At 43.8% G+C, this 22328-nt stretch overlaps 1 long non-coding RNA gene across 1 annotated transcript in view; it reads right to left on the bottom strand.

The window, feature by feature from the left end:
- Positions 1-10823: 10823 nt before the first annotated feature.
- LOC146179453 (uncharacterized) overlaps positions 10824-22328 on the bottom strand; it is a 392855-nt gene continuing 381350 nt past the window's right edge. The window contains exon 3 of the long non-coding RNA XR_014700927.1: positions 10824-10935. This is a non-coding gene — a long non-coding RNA (uncharacterized LOC146179453). The remainder of the gene's footprint in view (positions 10936-22328) is intronic.

Below are 22328 nucleotides of genomic sequence, written 5' to 3'. Positions count from 1 at the left end.
GTAGACAGGATAAAACTTAGTTCTTGAGGGACGTATTTGCTGCTGCCGCAACTGCCCGTGATCCGTGATGCTATATGCCTTCAAGTATGCTTGGCACCGTCTGAATTATATATTAATCTACTCCATATTTAGGTTCCTATTCTTCGCACGGTCTGGTTGGGGGTCTATTTTATTGATTAGGGCGCGCTCCTACGACATGCGCACCCGAAGAATGAAAATATAAGCTGGAGACGTCCAAGTGAACCGTGAAAGACAGCAGAGAAATAGAATTTTGAGGTGTCCGCGAGCTGCTTTGCAAAACGAGAATGTATTTCTATAAATAGCGCTCTAGTCTTGTACTCCGATGCGCTTGGCGGTGCTTTAAATATACCCCCTCTTTCAAATAACACATTATACTTTCCCAATCTGTTCTAGAATCTTTATTGTTGCTCTACACCAAGGCACGACGTCATAGATTCTCTGCGAAGTGAGAGAAATGATGTGAAAACATTCACTTCCGCGTGTTCCTAAGAGAGTTAAGCCTACTTTTTACCCCAGGCAGTTGAGGTGTCCGCGAGCGCCCGCTTTGTTTGTAAACGCGGTGCTAATCTATATACTGCTGCCATGCTTTACAAAACTTTGAATTTGAGCTTTTTCGCCAAATAAGCCGCAGATGTTGCTTATACATGTTCTTTTCTCCTTTCTTTCCTTCTTTCTTTCTTTCTTTCTTTCTTTCTTTCTTTCTTTCTTTCTTTCTTTCTTTCTTTCTTTCTTTCTTTCTTTCTTTCTTTCTTTCTTTCTTTCTTTCTTTCTTTCTTTCTTTCTTTCTTTCTTTCTTTCTTCTGCCCGTTTCTGCTTCTGCCCGTTTTTCTTCTATCGTTATTACACCAGAGAAGGAAAGCTCGCATTTACTCTGCTACTATGCAGAAAGGACTCAGGAGAGACTATTTGTTAGCGACTTTGCTACCCTATTGTAGCGCGCTCTAAACGTACGAGCGTCTGTCTTCCCTGGCAAATACTTTTTCTCGGAATGAAAAGAAACTGTTGCGCGCACTCCACAAGCGATTGCGTAGGAGAAGAGTAAACTCACAACATCTAGAAAAATGGTGGAAAAATGGTCTACGTATTTTTCTCAGCGATTTATCTGGAGGCGGTTACATTAAAAAGAGCACAATGCTTCTTGTGTAGCTGAAGTAGTCAAGGAGAAAAAGAAGCCTAAACTCAGTCAGTACATGCGCGTGTAAAAGTGATGAACGAGTTCTCGCTTTAAAACTTGAAAATAGTAAAACGGCTCATGCGTAGGAAAAAGGCGAAGCGAAGCTCTGAAGCACAATTCGAGAAGGGGCTCGTTTAGGAACATGTACTGACTCCCTCGATTCTCTGCCACGAGTCAAAATGCCGTGAAGGGGGTGCGCTCGCCATGTTCTGAAACCGTTAGTTTTTATTACAGTCAGCTCTTTGAGGGCTTTTATTCTCCAAGTTCTTCCTTAGATCATTTGTTTCTGGCGACTACGGAGACATGCAGTATCATTAGATATAAATAAAAGGCAATAAGAACGGGACCAAATTCTTGAAAGTAAACATTTATAAAAACAAGGGCCGACTAAATCGCGTGTGGTACGGCTGCTGAAAGGGACTCGCTACGGCTGCTTGTGAATTCGAGCTCATTGCACCTTTAGCCCACACCGTTTTTCTATTTCTTCCCTTTAATTATAGGTCACAACACGCAGCTTAGACGGTGCAAGGCAGCTATTACTTGCGCGTAATGCGACTAGGCTATTCGTAAGGTCTGTGCGAAAATGTTATGCCAGCTTGGAAATTTGTTTATTTAAACAGTCATCTAAGATGAAGCAGGTCCTTGATAGTGCATCGCGTACTTTTGTTCTACTGATGCGCTTGCTGTGTTCTATATAATCAATGCTGTGATATCATAGATGTGTTGTATACTGTCGGTGTGAATAAAGTTTCGGCAGGTGGCTCCTTTACATCTGAGCTGAGAAGCAGCTAGCGCCAATCGAGGGCATCATCAAACAGTCACTACAAATCTATTAAACAAAGAAAAAGTGCGAAATAGCTGGTAAAAAATTGCCTAAACAGGACACAACAGCAATGATTCGCTCTTAAGCTCAAGCGCTACAGCTGGTGCCTGTTACCTGACCGTTTGACAACTCTGAATGCACAGTACTTACGGAGACATTGACCCCGACTGCGACACTGCTCCGATATTAAAGTGCGGTAGCCCCGTCTCCGCTGCGACGCAAGTAGACGCCACTCCGACAAAATAGCCCTTTGCTGGCTCCTTTTAGTCATTATGTTCGATTGAAAACAGGACCTGCTCGAAAGACGTATATCCGCATTGAAATCTAGCTCGTATTTGTTTGTTGTTTTGGCGTTTGTTAAAGCGAAACGATCGATTTCAACTCGAAAGTAAGCGGGTGGTCGTTAAAAGAGCCGGGAAGTTCGAGGGAAGCTAGTCGTTAAAGATGCGAGCCTGCGGAACCAGTTTAAAAGGCAGAAAATTGTTCCGACTGCTCCAGCGACGGTTTGTGGAAAAGAATATAGAACAGATAGGAATGACCTTTACTTGTTATTTCAGTTCCCTTTGGTTTAAAGCCTTTTTCTCTGCTTATTTTCGAGAGCCGAGGGAGACATTTTCGCAATCGTCTACTGGAAGCGCGTCCATCGTCGGCGAAAATGGGTTCGATTCCCTTTTTCTCCCACACTTGCCGTCTCTTCACTTTTTTTTTTTTTTTTGTGACGAAAGCTTTTCCGCTTTTCATGAATCTTGCGGCATTGTTTTCTCCTCTTATATATATGGTTGTGCTGATTCCTTTTCATTCCCGAAAGGTGCGACAGAGGTCGCAAAACCAGAAAAAGAAAAGGAAAAGCTTTGAGAAAGGGACATATAAAAGAGAGCACGAAATAAAGACACGCTGCTCAAACAGATAAATAAGTGTAAAACATCGACAGTTCGTAGTGTGAGGCTTTTCTCCTAATATCCATTTCGTCGCTTTCGTGCAGGCTTTTCTTTGATACTTTTTATAATTTATTTAAATGTTCACAGAGCGACGAGAGGTGGGCGGAAAAAGTTTTGTACGTAGTGTCGGTCGTATTGAAGAAAACAAAAATAAAATCGAAGAACGGAGCATTTTTCAAGACGATTAGGAGCTCAACGGAATACCAGCCCATGCGTAGAAAAACCGTCACCGTAGGTACCGAGTTCCCGCTGTACTGGGAGAGCGGGCGAAGTGCTCCGCCTCGCTCTGCTATTGTTCTTCAGTCTATTGTTGGCTTATATCTCTGGTGGCGTTAAGCGCTCCAAAGCGCTCCAAAGTATTTAAATACCTGTACTTAAAAAGCGTGGGCTCACAATGGAGGAAAAGAACTAGGAAACTAACTAGTAAGTATGCTAGTCACAAGGACGGAGAAATAAAGAGCATTAAGCAACAGGTGAAAAACACAGAAGGTACAAATTGAATTACCTCGATGGAAAAGAAACAGTGTGTGGAATTATACCGAAAGTGGAAAATGCAGATCAGGAAGGAAGATTTCTTTGATAACTCAAGAGGCAGTGCCCTACTTTTTGAAGCTAGATCAGGGTGCCTTAGAACACGCAGCTACAAAAAGAAATTTAACAATGGAGATGACGCATGTGCTGTATGTGGAAACTCCAGTGAACCAATTGACAATATTATACTCGAATGTAATGGTATCCATCCGGAAGTTGATGCAGGCGCAATCACTGTTCCTGAAGCTCTGGGGTTTAGAGATACCAGTTGCCGGGTGAATAAACCGGCGGTGGAAACTAGCAAAAAACGACTGGAAGATTGGTGGCTTAAAAGCAGAGAAGTGACATAATGTTAGTAATGTAGGAACAAAAATTTTATAAATAGAATGATGGTTTAGTTAACCATTCTAAATCAATAATTAAGATATATGGAGAAAAATGAGCATGATAGCTACTGCTACCACCCCGTTTCAAAGGGGACGCTCCTATATTCCATCCGTCCGTCCGTCCGTCCGTCCGTCCATACAGCGAGACTGCAGATCGAGACAGAGAATTCTTCACCCCGTTCGTACATCGTGACCTTAATGTAATAGATATTTTATTCCAGTTCAGTTTCTGTCGATCCTCTGTAATGGCTGGTCTCCGGCCATCACCAACATCTAGCCATTAAGATTCAGCGTGCAGGACAGGGCCAGAAGCAATAAATAGGTGTCTGTCGCTTATATTGTACCGCGTCTTCTCGCTGTTTGTCAAAACTCGTGTTTTTCGATTGTTGCGTTCTTTCCCATCCCCGGAAGTGATCCCGGCGCCTACAAAACGAGTGGTCATGGTGAAAAATAGCGCAAAAAGTACGACACAGACAAGCGCTTGTCCGGGTCGTCCTTTCATTCTTCGTGTACTTTGTTGGCTATTTTTCACCATGAACGTTCACCAACTCGCCCAACTTTCGGCATTACTAAACGAGTGGTATTATAAATTAAAATCGGATGAGAACGATTGCTAATTGGTTTCGGGGCACTTAATAGGTCCTTATTTTTCTCAATTGATATTTTTCTCGTCACGCACACCTCCGCGAATGATAACAGAACATGGCGTTGATTTCAGCCACGGCGAGGTTTTACTGGATACCCAATACGCATAGAGAACAGTGCACCATCTCATGAAAACTAATTTTTACAGGTGGCCTCAAGCGCAAATTCAGCTTCCAGTCCTTTGTCACAAGCTCATTTAGAAGCGTACGTGTATTGTAGAAAGCAGTAACACGGCAGCCATGCGGTAGTCATATACAAAATATGATAACTTAATAGAAAGCACTGTTTTGGAGATGAAGGGCAATCAAAGAGTGCTTAGACTTAGAAGTTTTTGTTTTGTTTTTACAAAAAACAGGTATTCTTTTTGTTGGATGCTGCGTCGTTAGGGCAGCAGATTTGTATCCTGGAGCATATTTATGGTCATGACGGAATCACCTGTTTAACAAAACATGGAAATTAGAAATAGAACCCCCCAAAAAGTGCTTGGGCATTATCACAGTAAGAAAAAAACACCATGCAACGGAAGTACACAGCACCAGTGTAAACATTTGGAGAAGTTTTCATTCCCCGAAATGAGCAGATTATAACAAGAAACGGCCAGTAAGCACCAGTATCGTCTACCTTCCCTCTGAGGCTTTGTGAGTTTCTCGAGCCATTTGATATTTAAATGACTACTAACTTGACAAAGCGGTTATCTTCGTACAAAGGTTAGACTTCAATTCTCCTTTGCAAGACATTTCATAAGATTTCGCTACAAAATGGCTAGGAGCTTTACGGAATAAGAAATCACCCCTTTTATGGCGTTGTAAAAAGATTGACATTAAACGGACTATCTTTCGGAAAACATCTTGAACCAAGTCAGGAAGCTAGAGTTATTCCAAGAACGGAGAAGCCCTGTGAAGTGAATGACGCCACTACACATGCTTGGAGATTCCAACACTACAAAATGAGGTAGCGTTTCAGAAGGAGGAAAAAAACAACTTTCTAAAAATTTAATTATTTAGAATTTAGCGTTACTATTTACCGGGTTGACAACAAACTGTTAACGTTGCGCTGGTTATACATTTACTTTCATTCACATCATAACTGTAGCTCAGTAGTGGATCAGCTGTCTTCAAACTCACTTCTTGCCTTCCGGCGACTTCTGCTCAGTTGATGGTCCCTACTGTTGGTCTAATTTGAGAATCGATAACTAACTGGATCCTTATTCTCTACCCTCTGACAAGAATGGTGCATGGGGTCTGCCAAGGTCTTCGACGCTGTTCGTGAGCCCTAATTAGAACCAATGAATTTTATATCTGCCGTATATTTGATTACAGGAGTGGATTGTCGGATTGCGCGACTGTCAGGCTTTACGTAGTTTAGATCTTTTCGCGGGTGCGCGCTTTACAGACATACAGAAAGAAAATAAGCGAACAGGAAAGCATAGGCCTTGTGTTGCGACGTGTACTTGCCCTGAATGATGCATTGCGCCGCGCTTTTTTTAGATGCTGGTGCAGAGATGCGACCTAAATATCTCATTTAATCTTAATGACATCCTTCAAGGTTCAGTAATTACGAGATTAATAATAACCTTGATAATTATAATTTTTCTTCACACAGTTTCTCAGATACTGTGTTACCTGGGCACTGAACAACTCATTTATGTTTTGTTGACTATCTAGAATATACAATCTCTTCTCTTTTCTGTCTTTGCCCAACTCTGTTTTATTTAGAAAACCTCCTAAACAGTAAGTAATTAACCTGCCATTCTTACTATTTCCCTAGTACACTAACTTGTAGAGTGCTTAAATCAATCCTTAATCACGCAGCAATACGAATTGTTGCTAATAACCTAACGCCATATAAAAATAAGAAAAAAAAAGAAGGAAAGGATGAAATTAATAGTTATATTTATATTGTGATCAATGATTATCACAAAGAGGAACACAGAGGAGAGGAGAACACGGAGGAGAGGGGACCCCCACGCCCTTAAAAATATCTGTTTGGAACCCTTTATTACCAAAATAAAGAACTGTCTAGATGGCTAGGATAAAGCCGCTGAAAGCTTCTTTAGCGTGTCTTGAAAAACTGTCTGGTAGCATAATAAAGGACCTCACAAGGACAGCAGATAAATTGCCTTCCTGAGCCTAGGGAAGTGCAGGCGTACAACGAAGCGAGTAGTTTCCCCCAAAACTGCCAAAAAGTTAATGACAGCTGTGAGTGACACGAAAAGACAGATTGCGATTTAAGGGAGATGGACAGAGCGGAACCATAAATACGCATCTCATATTTAGCTTGACGACATCAAACTGAATACAGCAGCTGAGAGAAGAAAGGAAGGCTCTTGAAAGCTTCGCGACCCAGTTAGTGCTAGTCAGCGTGGACGCTGCTCTGCAAATAATTATCTGGGGCTCAACATGACCGAGACGGGTGCTTTTCTGAGAAACTACGGAAAAAGCAAAGCCGATCTTCTAACGCCACGATTCGAATTTAAGCGCTCTGAGACGGTGCGGCTTTAGCGAGCACGGATATTGCTGACGTCAGTGCTGCATGCAGGGGGTTTGAAAGAACAACGGCTGTTTAAAATAGGAATGTTCATAGGCGACAGGGTGGTCCAGGAAAAAAGTAGTCAGTTTCTTATTTTTTGCTATGCATATATGACTCAGAGTTGAAACAAATGTGCCTTGTGCTATCCAGACGCTCTTAAATTTTTATATTCTATCTGCCATTGCCTTATTAGTGAAAAAGGCAGAGTCCACTGTTCGCGCCGTTATTAGACTTGGGAGCCGAAAGTAGAGGCAAGACTCAAAGAAAGCACAAGAGATGAGACGGAAAAATGTCTAATTCGTTCAAGCTCTGATACCCTTATTCGAGTTGTGTTGCTAGGTTTATAAGTAGAGAAGTCGAGCGGTAAAATTGGCGGAGTTCCTTTCATCGCCAGTGTCTACCTGCGCAGAACAGAACAATTTGTAGTCTGGATTCACTGTACGATGGCAGGAGTAGGCGAGACGTTATTCCAGGTAATTGCTCGCGTATATAAAAGAACAAGGAGGTAATTAGAGTTATCGACCACTTGAAAGCAACCATACAGAACTCAGTCATACGGGGACGTTCCGTGAGCTCTTTCTTTATAAATGAAGAAACTTTCAGCCTTTTGGTTTCAGCTACATAGCCATGATCAGGTCGATTGTAATCGTCCCTTCACTGAAGCCTTCAGGTAACACTGCCCCATCCTTAAATCGCATTTCATTGCTATTTTCTATACGTTTTATTCTGATGCTACCTCCATTCGCCTATTCCAGTGAAAGCGTTGGAAACCAAGTGTTTCAATGTTGCAACTTCTACGTTACTTACGTCAGGGCACAGTGTGTATCGGTCGATTAACTGGCGGAGAATAAACCACGTTCCTCTTCCCCACCGATAGAAAACATTTAGGAGTGGTCAGCTGAATTATTCATTCATTCATTGATTACGAAAAAGCATTTGACTCAGTTGAAACATCGGCGGTGATGCAGGCATTGCGAAATCAGGGGGTAGACGAGCCGTGCGTGAAAGTGCTGGAAGATATATATAGTGGCTGCACAGCAACCATAGTTCTGCATAAAGAAAGTAACAAAATTCCCATAAAGAAAGGTGTTATGCAAGGAGAGACAATCTCCACAGTACTATTCACAGCTTGCTTAGAGGAAGTATTAAGAGACTTGGAATGGGAGCAGTTAGGAATAAGGGTAGATGGAGAATACCTCAGTAATCTGCGATTTGCTGATGACATTGCCTTGCTAAGCAACTCGGGGGATGAACTGCAAATAATGATTGTTGACCTAGACAGGAAAAATAGAAAGGTGGGCTTGAAAATCAATATGCAGAAGACTAAGGTAATGTTCAACAGCCTCGGGAAGGAACAGCAGTTTACATTAAGTAGCGAAGTACTGGAAGTAGTAGGCGAATATGTCTACTTAGGACAGGTAGTAACCGCAGATTTGGACCATCAAAAGGAAATAACAAGAAGACTAGGATTGGGATGGAGCGCATTTGGCAAGCACTTGCAGATTATGACTAGCAGCTTACCGGTATCGCTCAAGAGGAAAGTATACAACAGTAGCATCTTACCTGTACTAACCTATTGGGCTGAAACGTAGAGGCTAACCAAGAGAGTTCTACTTAAGTTGAGGACAACCCAGAGGGCTATGGAACGAAAAATGGTAGGGGTAACATTAAGAGATAGGAAGCGTGCAGAGTGGGTCAGAGAAATAACTCAAGGTACCGACATTCTATTGGAAATTAAGGAGAAGAAATGGGCATCGGCAGGACGAGTAGGGCGAAGAGAGGATAGCCGATGGTCGCTTAGGGTAACAAACTGGATTCCAAGGGAAGGAAAGCGTAGCAGGGGGCGGCAGAAAGTTAGGTGGGCGGATGACGTTAAGAAGTTCGCAGGGGTCAAGTGGATGCAGCTAGCACAGAACCGGGTTAAGTGGAGAAATATGGGAGAGGCCTTCGCCCTGCAGTGGGTATAGTCAGGCTGATGATGATGATGATGACGATGATGAGTTGAATTATGGCGGAGAAAAAATGCGAGCTTTTATTTATTTTTTTTCAAGCGCCACTATGCTCCAGTTCCGATTGTATTGTTTCAATCGCAGTAGCATTCGACACTTCATTGCTTTCCAGTTTGAATTCTGTTATTATGTTTCTGTCGGCAATCACTTTTGCATTCATTTTTTGAGGTTATTTTCAGTTTCGCCGAGCCATTCTTTGTTTGGCCGTTTCTTATCGCCTCTTATTGCCCCTCTGTATTATTTTCATCCTCTCGAAGTGCCATCTGCCGTGGTTGGCATGTGGAAAGAGGGAAGGTGACCTAAACACCATCTGCCACAGTCCTGTTGGCCCACAGGCTCTGATGCCAAACGCCGAGGCTGGCCAGTTTTCTGATTCTTTGAACTCATCTTTCCTTTGTCACATATTAAGTGTGCCACCCCTACTTGATGCTGCCTGCTCAGGCCAGCGACAAAGAAGGGGAGGATTACGTGGTATGCACGTGAACCCCGTCGCCGCCGCTTCGCTTTCTTTTCGCTCCTATTCCCGCTCCCGCCAAGCCTCTGGTTTAGGACGCTCTGGACCTGTCCTTTCTGGCTGCCTTCTCGGGCTGGTGTAGATACCCGAGAATATATTGCAGCCTCCCCTGTCTCGCAAGAAATAAACCGGTTGCCAGTCAGCGCGTGCGTTCTTTTTCTCTTCTCTCCCGTCTGCTGGCTCTGAGCTGTCCTTTCCACCAATCGAGGCCGCGCGTCTCCTGTTTCTAGCCGCTCCAACCACCGAGTCACCGCGATGGGACGAGGTGGTGTCATGAAAAGAGTGCAATTTCAATCAACGTGCTGCTACCGAAACTCCACCGAAAAAGAGCATGAAGAATTGGCGCACAGGCAAATAGATGCGTCGTTCAAGCGAATGGCGAATACGTTGTTTTGTGTGCTTGCCTACATGCGATGCACGAGGCGCGACTACTGCGACGCATTTGGTCATGAAGCGCATCAGACGACGAAGGGAATTACGATCGAAGACGATGCTTTGGCGCGTTGGCTGCGATGCGATGCCACTCGACGGAAATTGAAAGGGAGCGAGGAGAGGAGGAGTATTGACGATGTTGCCACAAAAAATGCATTGAAGGTTACGCCCAAGCTAGGCTTCTCTCTGAAGAGCTGACGCGGGGCTTGTACGTTTTTCAGCGGGGAGCTTGATTCCTTATGCTGCTTGACTGGTCAGGAAATGAAGGTCGGTATTGCAGGAGCGAAGTGAATAAGTGACCAAATAAGTCTGCGTACGGTACTTATGCTTATAGATGGCTTGGTTCAGTTACGTGGGCTTCAGTTCAGAAATGATGCGGTAACGTTTTAAATCCGGGTAGATATTTGAACCGCGCCATCGGAGAAGATGTGAAGAAGGGAGTGAAAGAAGGGAGAGAGATATAGTAACCGTAACAAAGGGCTCTGCATTTGCTTAACAAAACCAGGTTTCCTCTTTGTAACAGTGAGAATAGCTCCAATAGAAGCTGTTTTCTGTAAAAATAAGTGATTGTCTTTCTCTTTGTGGTAAGGCTGATATATATATGGCAGCGAACGAGGTTTAGAACACCTCTGAAGGTAGAAAATGCCCACCGGCATCGATTTCGACCGTTTGAAGTCTAGCAGCCTCGAAACGTTATGAGTGTGCGTTTAGCAGGTAGTAGTCGGCAGGTAACATCGCCAGACACTGGTAGGTCGAAGGTACAGTGGTGCGCTATCTCTGGTTCCCTTCTTTACTTACAAGATTCGCCGGATGCTTGCTTACCTGTGTGACGTCACGAGAGCGGACGACATGAGAGGATGGGACCGAAAGACCGCGCGGTGTGGGAATCGAACACCCTGGGACAACTGCATCCTTTGTTTGAAGCCTGGGCGCCTGGAAGAAATCATGAGCACGTGTGTTGGAGGTGGCATGGGAGTGTCCATTTCTCTGACCATAATGTCGTGATAATTTCATTGAGCTGGAAACACTCATCTGATAGAATTGTTGACCATTAGAGGACATGCCACATGGTAAAAGTCACCTAAAAGGAAATTTCTACACTCACAGTAAAGGATACAAGAACGAGTGTTAAAGTCGCTCTCGTTATGAGACCATAAAGTTATGAGACCATAAATCATAAGTTGGCAGCAGCTGTCATCCCGGAGGGAGACGGGAATCGAACCCGCCTGGTCTCCTGAATCGCGAGCCAGACACGCTACTACGAGCGGAGCTCTTTAAATCTACCACATTCGAAACTTCCCATAGGGCCACTGTATAAAAAAAAAAAAAAAACGGCGGGTTTCATTGCTTAAAACTCATGTGTATGCGAATAGTGGCGGCACCCGCGGCCATTAAAGGAAACTGTGCCCGAGTTGCAAACTTTCAAATTTTTGATAAATGCGTAACAATCTGGAAAATAAAATTGGTTGATAAATTGCAGTAAACATTCTTAGATATAGCAGCAGTGCAGTTAAGTCGGAAAAGAAGAAAGAAAAAAGTACTTTCTAAACGGCAATGACGACAATTGCAGAAAGCTTCTGTTAACCACTTCTAGATGGCGCGACAATTCATAGACACCCGAAAAACGCATACTAAAATCTATTGAGCAGACAATTAAAGGAGAAAGAAGAGGGATGAGAAGCGGGCAGCCTATGAGCCCAAGGCAAACGTTGGGGATAATTTTTTTTAATGTTTATTGTTGGTATGCACAAGAATAAGTGTTAAGATGATTTTAGGGATAAGGAATATTAAATGCAAAGCGGAAGGGAAAAGCTAAGTTTTTCCTTTCAATATGTATTTAATATAATATATTAATTTGCATATGATATAATAGAATATTGTTTGGACTCCTGATCACATGGGCCTTCAGAAAAATGAGGCAGCTGATGCCGCCGCCCGCATGCCCTCTCAATGGGCGTTCCCCACCGACACCGACAATAAGGAATTCGAATTCTCTCAGGTCTACTTATTCAACAATATTGTTTTTCTGGCCGTGCTCTTTATCCCACTCCATGTGAAGGTCTCTCAAAGGTGGAGAAGCGGCTTCTGCTCCGCCTGTATACTAATACTTTGTTGTGCCCGGCAGCTCTCACACAATTTGACCTGTCTTTCCCGGGAACATGTCCACGCTGTGCGGAGACGTCTTCGGAAATCTATCACATGGCATGGGCCTGCTTATGCAACCCTGTTATCTTCCCTTAATCCAGCCCCACACGAGAGGACTGGGGGTGACCCTGATGGGCTGCTCTGACTTAATGGCCCCAAAAGCTTTCGTCGAGCGCGCCCGTGCAGCGGCCGACGCCTTTAGGGGTCCCTACCTAGTGTTTGTGAGAGCCAGACCCATTAGAGTCGGTCTGATTATACTTCTGTATGCAAACCCCTTTCGAGCAATTAAAAGTTTTCTCCACCACCAGACAGACCGATATGGTCGCGTCTAAGCGCTATAAAACACTGCCAAAAAATCAAAACACGTACACCCAAAGTTTCAACTCTGCTTTAAATTTTGTTATATGCGTAATCCATCTCTGCAGCTAAAAGAAACCACAAGTTTTTAAACGACGGGCTGTTTAAGTCGGCTGAAACCAGTTTAGTACAAATGAAAATAGTATATCCTAGAGAGCAGGAAAACTATTTTCTCGAAAATGTCTGACACGGCAAAGAGCAGTCGCCAGCTTTTCGTTTTTTAAATAGAGGCAACCATTATGAATTGTCAGATTCTAGGTGGTACAAGAAATTAAAAAAAAACAAAAAAACTGCTGACTGAAGCGTTTTAAAGAATATATAACATGCGTTCATGATGTATTTACCGGCCTTAAAAGAAAGTCAGTGAGGCGAATAAAATTTACAGTTGAAAGATTGTATGTATATATCTCGACAAGTGCAGAAAAGTGCGAAAAAGGCAGATAAAAAGTACATTTTTGCTTTTTACACCCATCCTTCGGTTCGAAAATAGCACCGCTGTCACCCTTGAGCTTTTGTGTTTTGTGCGGCTTTCAATTAAAAACGGTAACAAAATCTTCGTAATGGTAGCTTGTTGCAAATATTTCAGCCGGAGTTCAGCCCAGGCAGGGTTCAACTACCGCACTAGAACTCTATTCTTGATAATATTATCAAGAAAATTATCTCCCGAAGCAGAAAAGAGCTCACTTAATTGAAAAAAATTAAAAGAAAATAAAGGAATTGGGGAAAACAGAACATGTAGCCTCGCTAACATCATAAATGATGGTAAAGAAAGTGACTTTATATATATGAAATTTTCTAAAGCTTCTGATCGAGTCTATCATAGCAAATTTTTGCATAAGCTTAACAAAAGACATAAAATCCGCGCGTTATCTGCCTTTCAGGTAACCTTGGTGGACGTAAAAACGCTAATTTTAAAAAACCAAGGCTCTGAGGAACTTTCCATGGACTATGGCATTCCCTAAGCTCGGTTCGTAGACCCTCTTTTTATTTTTTCCTAATTTAAATGACGCAAAGCGTCTTCCCGTAAAAATCAGATTATGTGCAGATGACTGTGCTCTGTACTGAAAAATGAAAGGTTCTCCATTCCAATATTGTTACGTAATGCGTTTCGCAAGGCTTTTGGCTGGTGCTACTAACAGCAGATGTCGGTAAATTTTGAGAGAACTATTATATGCTTATTACTTAGAGAAATAACAAGCCTAATATCACTTAGCTAGTGATACTTCTGCATTCGAAGCAATCGAATCCAAATATAATGTGCTGTGGATAATCAACAACCTCTAACAAAATTGACACACTCGAAAAGCAGCCGCTAAGGCCTGTCAAAATTGTATTTCTAAAGGCGAGCCTTGAAACTGTTCACATGTCAAATCCACCTACTAGCACGTTACCTAGTTATACGCCCGACACTACAATACGCATCAAATGTGTCTGATCCTTCTACCTAAACTAAAATGAATATGTTTGGATAGGGATAGAAGAAAAGAGTTTGGGATCATTTTCAGTAGCTACTCCCGCACCTGACGCGCACCTTTTAAATCGAGGATGCCGCCGGCAATAACATAGCGTAATCGAGTTCCTCGACGTAAATTCATTTTTCCAGCTGTATATCGGCTCTAGAAAGGTAGCTTCGCTGATGCTCTTCCACCAGGTAGTGGCATCAACTAATTATGACACAATTTGGAGGGAAAAACAATTGCTTTAAATGACCTTGCTTTCATTGAACTTCTATTTAATAGAATAACTTCACGATGATATAGCTGCAAATCCGCTTTCATTGTCTTTCATTGTAGTTCAGGTGGATCAAAGGCTAAACATGCCTCGTTTTTCTTGCTTTCGTAGTGTATTTTAATGAAGAGTTGCACTGTTTTATTTTGATGATAAGCGGTGTACGTTTTTGCCGCACTATTCTTTTGCCTGCCTTTATTTATTGCGTAACCTAGATAGTTGCTGCGCTTAAGTCCATTAACTGGTTGGGTTGCAGTAACATTAAACCAAATTATATATGTGCCTTAGAGGAATAAAATTCACTCACCAAACACACTGAACATTTGTTTTAAATATCTGTTCTTTTCAGCTAGGACGCCTGGCATAAAACAGAAGGGGAAAAATTGGAAGAGGATGATGGTAAGAGGGACGCTGCACACGGCCTGTCTACTACTTGGGTTACAAAACTGATCATAACCTCAAAATATGAATTGGAATCATAGCCAAAGTTGACTTAAGAGGAAGATGGTAAGAGGGACGCTGCACACGACCTGTCTACTACTTGGGTTACAAAACTGATCATAACCTCAAAATATGAATTGGAATCATAGCCAAAGTTGACTTAGCGCCATAAAACCATATATAGCTAACTATAAACTGACATAAAAGATAAGAAAAGCGAGCAAAAAAAAAAGTAAAATTTGGGGAACTCTCCTTTCTTATTGCTACTCTTTCCTTGGCGACACAAGTAGGACGCGGACACTGATTGGCCTGCCTTTTCTAACCAGATAGCAGTAAAGACTCTTTTCTCCAGAAAATCCAGAAGGGAGGGGGAGTGTGACTTAGAATCACGGGCATGACTTTTTCATGTAGTGAATGGCAGCTGCTATAGATGGGCTCTAATTGGTCGTAGGGTTGTGTGACTTGACGAGGGCTTATCCAATGATCGAATTTCCAGGAGCCGACAGCTCAGGTTTCTCCTCTGAGATCGGAGGTGCCGGTAATCGGTTCATCCAGGATCTCTGGATCTGGAATAGGGCATGTACTATCCCTCGGCCAAGGAGGCACGTTTAATTGTACGGCTTAATCAGAGCGAGGTTTGACATATATGCGGGGATAACCCACATCATGCGCTAGCTTAAGACTCTATGCTAAAGAATGTGCCAGATAACAGAGGCGCAAATAAATGGGGGATTGAGCAAGCGAGTGGCAAAGTACATGTGCGTGAGCGAACATCCGCAAGTGAGGAGGCAGACGGGAACCGTTAACTCTGTCACGACAAACTCTTGAACCAAAGCTTAAGTATCCCCCTGTTTTTTTTTTTTTTTAAAGTAATCTCAAGGTGTTATAGCTTGCTGACCTCCCCGGGGCTTTGACAAACAGGAGATGGTAGTTAATTTTTCTAGCTTGGCACGGTTGGGGTTTCAATGTCTCAAAGCGACATCGGCTAAAGGGGGACATTAGAGTTGAGTGCTACTGAAATGTATCCCATCTGGGGTCCTTTTACATGCACTGACATTGCACAGCACATGGAAGTCTTTAGTACTAAGCCCGCCCTCGAAACGCTGCTTCCGAGACCAGTATTGAACTCGTGTCCCCGAACTCAGCACGCGCCGTAACACACTCATTTAGCAGTCGTGGAGGGGTTGTTTCTCTCTTGGCTTCGGCGAAAGGGACTGAAGAAACGCACGTGCGGTAAAAGAGGCTTCATAACAGGTGCGTGTTTCGTGCCAAATGAGCAAAAGTTTTGTAGCGAGAGCTACACTACGCCGGGATCACACCTTCGTCGTGGGCGCACCTTGGCCGCGGTCGTACTGACCTTGAGCTGTTACCTAGCAACTGCCGCCGGTGGCGACGCCACTGGGCGTGGCCTAGGGATAACGCGAATGCAAGAGTCTTGACAGGCTGATTATGATATCACCCTCCCTTATGAGAGAAGAGGCCCGAGTTGGCAGCTTCTGCCAAATGTAATGCCAGTGCTCGGCCATGTCAGCTGCCAGCTACCGCCTCCCAGGAAACGAAAGCGTTACGGACCGCGCACCTCCATGTTTAACTGCAAGCTAAACCACAGCTAATTTCAAACTGAACTAGTCACTAATACTAATTAGTAATTATTCATGACTAACCCCGCCTGGGTGGCGCAGTGGTTACGGCGCTCGACTGCTGTTCCCAAAGATGCGGGATCGAATCCCGGCCTCGGCGGCAGCTTTTCGATGGAGGCGAAAAGCAAAGCGCTCGTGTGCTGTACGATGTCAGTGCACGTTAAAGAACCCCAGGTGGTCGAAATTTCCGGAGTCCTCCACTACGGCGTCTCTCATAGCCTGAGTCGCTTTGGGACGCTAAACCCTACAAACCAACCAACCTAAATAGACATGAGTAATGACGACTGGCTATGATTTCACATACGTACATGTCTAATAACCGGAAGTGACGTCATAATGACGCCACATCCGCTCATGACGTCACGACTTCTGATGACGCTACCAGGCGAAGTTATCCCCGCCGGGCGTTCGATCCAGGCGTCCATGTGGCGCCCTTCATTTTGCGTTTCCTTGAACGCCGCACCACACAGTATAAAATGCAGTGCAGCAGGCATCAGCGGCGTTTCAAATTGGTTTGCAGGAAAGCAAAGCCGCAGGAAAGAAAAGCTCTCCCAGTTCTCCGCGAACACCTTAACGGAGTCGTAAGGAAAAGGAGGAAGGTGGGAGGGAAAATAGAGAAAAAGAGGTGCCCTAGTGGAGCGATTAAGACCTGCCCTGATGGGGCTGGTGCAGGTGGGTCACCGCTGCTTGCGGCGGGGGCTGGCCTGGCACCGAATTTTTATCTTTTGTAGGCCGTCATTGCACACGCCACCGCTTAGGTGGTAGACGACGGCTGTTGTTGCGGCGCGCGTCTTTTTTTCCCTCTTGCTTTTCTTTCTTCTCTATATTCTCTTCTATCTGCACGAGGCAGCGGAGGTGGCTCAGCTACAGAGCCAGTAGCAGGCCCGTGGATTTTCTTTTCCTTTTTCCTACAGCCACAACAACAACAACAACAAGACCACCGCGCAACCGACGCTCTCGCCTCGTCGCACTTTAGTGGTCAAAAGTGTCCCCTATGGCATAAATAAAACCGAAACCATAGAGCAAACTACTACGTGCAAGAGCAATTTCTTTACTTTCAAGCTGAACCTAAGCGTAGCCATGCAGATAGCTCTCGCGTACCTGTATGTTTACTCAGCGGCTAAACCACAGCTATTGTTTTAACCGTCCTTTTTCTAACATTGCAATATTACTTGGGTTAAATCGAACACCCAGATTACCAGCGCTCATAAAGATCCAGTACTCCGGCGCAAAGTTTTGAATTTGGTTTGTGTCAATAGAGCTTCAAATTTAGCGGTTTTATTTTCTGAATGTACGTGCACAAAATATTTTTGTTTGCTATTCACTGGTGAATACAGGTTAGCTACGGATACTTGAGGGGGAACATCACGTATGTAATAGTGATATTAAGGGCATGTGGGGTTTGATGCCTCGAGCCACTAAGCAGGAAATAATGGCCGCCTAGGTGGGAGATTCGGATATTACTTTCGATTGTGTCTGTGTTTCCTATCTTGCACTGATATGAGGCAGCTATACGTGGGCAATTTTATGTTTCGTTTCCTTTCTAATGCTTCCTCTAAGGCGAGGACCATCTCCCTGCGATCATAGAATCAGGAGGCGAATGCCGTAGCCGAGCACTGCTACCATGGATTTCAGTGGAATCAAGAGAAACTGGCGGGAGCCCTACTCAATTTGTGTTCTTGCTACACTTCCATTCCGATGATATTTGCGATTGTATCGATATTAGTCCCGGCCGGAGAAGAACACGCATTCAATACTGACTCACTTGTATTCGAAGGTTATCTCGACACCCGAATGAAACTTCTTTCTGATAGCGATTTCAAATTGAATGACGTTGTAGCGTACCATCCTAAATTATCGTCAACAAGAAAAAAAAATGCTTTCTTGACGCACCGCAGATCGGTCGGGAAGTCGAAGGGGCTAGACTTTACGCAATTTTCTATCTTCTCCCTGTATGAAATATCCCCTATCATCTAAAGTAGCATCCCTGTATTTAACATATCGATCGGCGTTAACCATAACCTACCGATTCGATCCAAAGCGCATTTAACTCCAGGCCACCTTAAAACAGAAATAACCATATAAGCAATAAACTATTCCGTGAAAGGGTTCTTGGTCTAAAAGAGCTTAGGGCGCTTGGTTTGTCGATTCTAAAATTAGTGCCAATTTGACAGTGTAGTGATCTGAACTGGCCAGGTACCTCCCCAGCGATTTCTTCCCCATGTGACGACATTCTTGCGATCGTTGGTGTAGTCGCGTGCCGTGGGGCCGCCGGCAACAGGTGCCGGCTGTGTCGAATAGTGTCGCGGGTCGTTTGTAACCACGGGAGACCGCTTTTCAATCGACGTGCACGCTGTCCTCGGAGCGCAGATGAGAGGATCGCGTGACACATTAGGCATCTTTCTACTTTGGCTTGAGCTCGTGCCACCGCTCCAGCGCAGAAAAGTGAATGCGACGGCAGAAAAGTGCCACGCTGGGCGCTATTGATGGAGACGCCATATAGACGTAATGAAACAGTAAATCAGTCACGAAGATAAAATATTGCAAAGAAAAAAAGTAAATGAAGAGGCCATTACCGGGAAATTAGCAAGACGAATGAAACACTCGTTTTTGCTGCCTAAATTTTGTATGCGAGTAGCGTTGAACATGTGTACTTGTCCCGATCCATAAAATGCCCATTTAGCATTTACCACATGCCTGCCTTATAAAGAATCGGCCTAGCATGCTGTTGGCGGAGAAGTGGGGAATGGTACTAGGAAGCCACTTTTTTGCATGTCTGCATTCCTGTGCGCGCTGGAATGCGTGTGCTTGTCAGCCGTTTTTCTCCCCTGAATCATTTTTCTCGTAAAGTGACCGATTTCGACGGCCACAAGCGGCAAGTTTCGGGTAGCCTTCCAAGGATTCAGCTTTGCAAAAGGCCCCTCCGTAGAATGGAGGGGCTCTCAAAAGCCATATTGGGGGCTCCGCCTCAACTCTATCTAATACTGGCAATAAAGGTTTGCACCGCCACCACAATTATGTAATAATGCGGAATGCTCTCGCTGTCGGGAACAGACAACTGCTCAAAGTCACACCCCCCCCCCCCTCCCCCTTCGCGCAGTTGTATTTTTTTTTGCACCGATTCAATATTCGCTAATCGCTCAGCACTAATCTCCGGTATTAAATGAATCAACCAGTCTACGTTGTTTTAGCCTCATTATAACCAAGGTGGGAGACGACTTCTAGCTATTTTCTAAGTTTTCACTTCCGTCACTACACTTGCCGTCTCTTCGAATCTAGTATATTCCGAATCCAGATTAGCGGCCATCGGCTTATCCTACTTTTTGCAAAAGATGTCCTGCCAATGCCCGTTCTTTTTCCTTATTTAGACTAGATTCAAGAAGTTCGTCGGGACTTGCGTTGAGCTCCTGAAAAGTTTGCCATGAGCAAACAGGAACGTATTTGGGCGCGTCGCGTCCAGATGCTTAGCACATCTTTTAATTATGAGGCAAGTAAAGAACTTTATACGATGTTATAAGTGCGTTAACATATAACATGTGGGATGGCAATGACTTGAGTGGCGAATGAGTGGCCGAAATTTTCTTTTAATGGTTCTTCTGTTTGAAGCGAGCAGATGTAACTGTCGTCATAAGATAATTTAAATGAATATGTCTATGTCTAAGGTTAAAATGCATAGAAAAAGATTAGCCTGAAATCCCAGCAATTAACACTGTCTTAAAGAAACGCTGAGGAGTGTGTTCACATAATTGGTAAAAAAATGTGAAATATCAAAATATATTTCTTGAATAAGGTGCAAGCTTCGAACGCGTACTAAAATTTCGCTGTTCAGCATGTGCTTCCGCAAAATTATTTCAGGCTACCATAGAAAACCAACAGGATGTGTTTCTGAACATTATTCGTAAGAAATTAGGAGCTTTGTGAGAGAATATTTGAAAATGATTGTTGATTGTTATCCTAAAGTTATACATGCTTGAATAAGTAGCGCTCAGAACTTCTTTCCCATAAAATGTTCAACGTTTGTGCTTTTAGACTACTGGCAACGCAAAGCCTCGGAGATCTTCAATATAACAAGGAACTCGATGACAATTACAGGCTAAGTTATCGAGCGCCAGTTTTTTTTAACACAAAATCAGTGAGTTCATTGTCTAAAAGTATCTATTCATACGCCTTGAATATCAGGTTTGTCGTTATTTTTTATTATCGCGCCAGTATGATTGTACCTCACTGTGTTAAAATTTGTTCGATTGTTTGATTCTTGTGAACGCTTCGGGCTAGTGCCGCTAGACAAAAGTATACCTAAAAACTGATATTCCGCTCATATCATTATATCTTCTTCGACAGTTCTGCATTTTACTTGGACATATCAACAGTGCGCGTCCTCCTACTCACAGCAGAGGGGATAAACATATTTTCGCCTCAAGCAGAGTTTTGTGAAATGTGCTGTCTTCACCCGTTGCTTCGATGGCTCCTTCAAACGTTAGAGTTATACACCCATGCTGCTTAGTTTCACCGAAAACCTGTGCCCCTGCAGCCCCCATAAACAAACTCATAGAGCGCTGCCACCGTTGGGTAATGATGACGACTTGGCTGACAACTTTGCAACAAGGCGCAGGTCTACGTTTCACAACCAGAGCCGCAGCCAACTCGCATTAATTCTCGATCACCCGATCGCAGGGTTCAACGCGATGCACAATGAAGCAGCAATGGCCTAATTCACCCGATCCTTCAGTTGTGCTTGTGTACCTTGTGCGCTCGACAGCAGCATTGCGACAAAATGGAAGACTTTTCAGCGGAATTTAACACCTCCTAGAGAACACTGTCGACAATCTTGAAGCTCACCATAACGACGCGTTGTCTGACGTAGAGAGTGACGCACAAGATGCATTGACCCCGCCTCCTCCACTGGATGTGATGGACGCATTTGACATCGTTCTCAAATTCATTGGCTCCCACGACGATGACGTCGGAGCAGCTGCTGACCGAGGACGAGCATAGCACCATGGCGCTGGTATCCAAAGGACGAAAGCAAACGAAGATGAGCAACTTTTTATGAAAATAGGTGATCTTTGTGCACCGTGCAGTCATATTCGAAAGTGGTTCAAAGGCGAAAGCCTTTAATGGCTCATGCTGTCGTGGACAAAATATGTCCCGCTTTTGCGGCGGCTCTGATTTGCCTAGGTGGGATGACGTCATAGACGTCTCGACCAATCAGAGATTACCTCCACAGTATACGCGAAGGCGTGCCTTATATGGCTATATGCCAATCAAGGATCAATTATTAATAAATAATTACGAATTGATAACTAAATAAATAAGCAATTAACTAATATTAATAAAAAATAATTAATTCGCATCCGAATGCCTAATTCACAATTAATTAAAATTGACGAACTATTTCCCGAAATAATTCAATTCAACAATTACTAATCAGTGTCAGTTGGGTAGCAGAATGCGGCACTCAGGCTTACGCCTTTCCCTACTTTGGTCGCTAAAGGCCCTCGTAATTGTTTGGGCAGGGTTTGCCACAACAAATATTCCGCTTCAACGAACTTTTTCGCGCATTCCGTCAGTATCGCTGTAGTGAGGTTCGACTGAATATCTAGCAGGGGAAGGTACGCCACTGCTAAGAAGACTTTCATAACCAGGCAACCGTAGTTAGTTGCAGCTCGCCTGCTTTGACGATCCGGCTTACCTGAAATAGCGCACCAATCCCATCAACTCTGGGTGTGATCTAAATGCTCTCATTATTATGAATTCCGGGTAATGCGAAAAAACTTCAGTCCACTTCATGCTTTAGCAGCAGAGATCGGCCCTACAGAAACAAAGGAATCAGTTAAAACAGCCAACGTTTTCGCAGAGAACGAATAGGAAGTGAAGTGCGGCCCTGTACTTAAAGACCAGTGACGCAAACGTGGTTCCACTTGCGGCCGCACACTTTTTATTAGGATCGGGGCTGGATTTCTCTTTGATGATCCTTTGGCTTCCACATTTAACGGACCGTCGCATCACCAGCGA

The sequence above is a fragment of the Amblyomma maculatum genome, chromosome 9 (genome assembly GCF_055883805.1).
Source record: "Amblyomma maculatum isolate TAMU_Amacu chromosome 9, ASM5588380v1, whole genome shotgun sequence".
Lineage (NCBI taxonomy): Eukaryota > Metazoa > Arthropoda > Arachnida > Ixodida > Ixodidae > Amblyomma > Amblyomma maculatum.
This window is presented reverse-complemented; position numbering and strand designations above follow the sequence as displayed.